This window comes from Tupaia chinensis, unplaced genomic scaffold (genome assembly GCF_000334495.1).
Source record: "Tupaia chinensis unplaced genomic scaffold, TupChi_1.0 Scaffold139833_1, whole genome shotgun sequence".
Classification (NCBI taxonomy): Eukaryota; Metazoa; Chordata; class Mammalia; order Scandentia; family Tupaiidae; genus Tupaia; species Tupaia belangeri.
Genome location: NW_006199712.1, coordinates 1,725,916 through 1,726,817, shown reverse-complemented (window position 1 = coordinate 1,726,817; position 902 = coordinate 1,725,916).

Below are 902 nucleotides of genomic sequence, written 5' to 3'. Positions count from 1 at the left end.
CTTTCCCTCTCTATTTCTCTCTGGTCAAATGGAACAATAATAATAGCAAGTAGAATAAAGTAAATAATCCTTTTTAAAAAATGTACATCTGCAGTTGGGCCTGTTCTCTTACATTTCTGCTATTGTGATAAAATCATGCCTCAGCTAGCCTTTAGTTTAAGGAAGATGAATGCTCCTTATAAAACACTGAAATTTTGTAGTTGTGATGGTTAATTTAAAAAATTGTATGTTTTTTTTTTTGAGAGAGATTTTTGCTGTAGGGCACGTGTGCTCGCCAGAGAGACAGAGACACAGAAGGGAAGACATCACCCTGCAAGAAGGGATGGCCACACCACAATCCTGTCTCCTCCATTCTCCTCTTGTGATTTAGGGCACCCATGCACATGTGCCTTGCATGACTGTCAAGCTGCTGGATCTGGGACTTGAACCATGGTCAACTACATGGGAGTCCAGCACCTTAACCACTATGCCACCTGCTAGCCCTGGGATGGCTGATTTTATGAGTCAATGTGACTGGGCTATGAAATGCCCAGATATTTGATTACATCTTATTCTGGGCATGCCTGTGAGGGTGTTTTTGGATGAGATTAATATTTCAATCAGTCCACAGAGTAAAGCAGATTGTTTTCCTTAGTGTGAGTTCAATCAGTTGAATGTCTGAATGGAATAAAAAGGCTAACCATCCTGTAAAAGGGAACTCCTACCTGACTGCTTGCAGAGGGACATCAGTGTTTTCCAGCTAAGCAGCTCTCTGGCTGGAACTGAAACATAACTCTTTGGTGGTCTCAAGGCTGCTGGTTTTTGCATAGGAACTTACATCGTTAGCTCTCCTGAGTCCATTCTGAAACTGTTCAGCCTCTGTAATTGCATGAACTGATCCCTTACAACAAATCTCTCTTTCC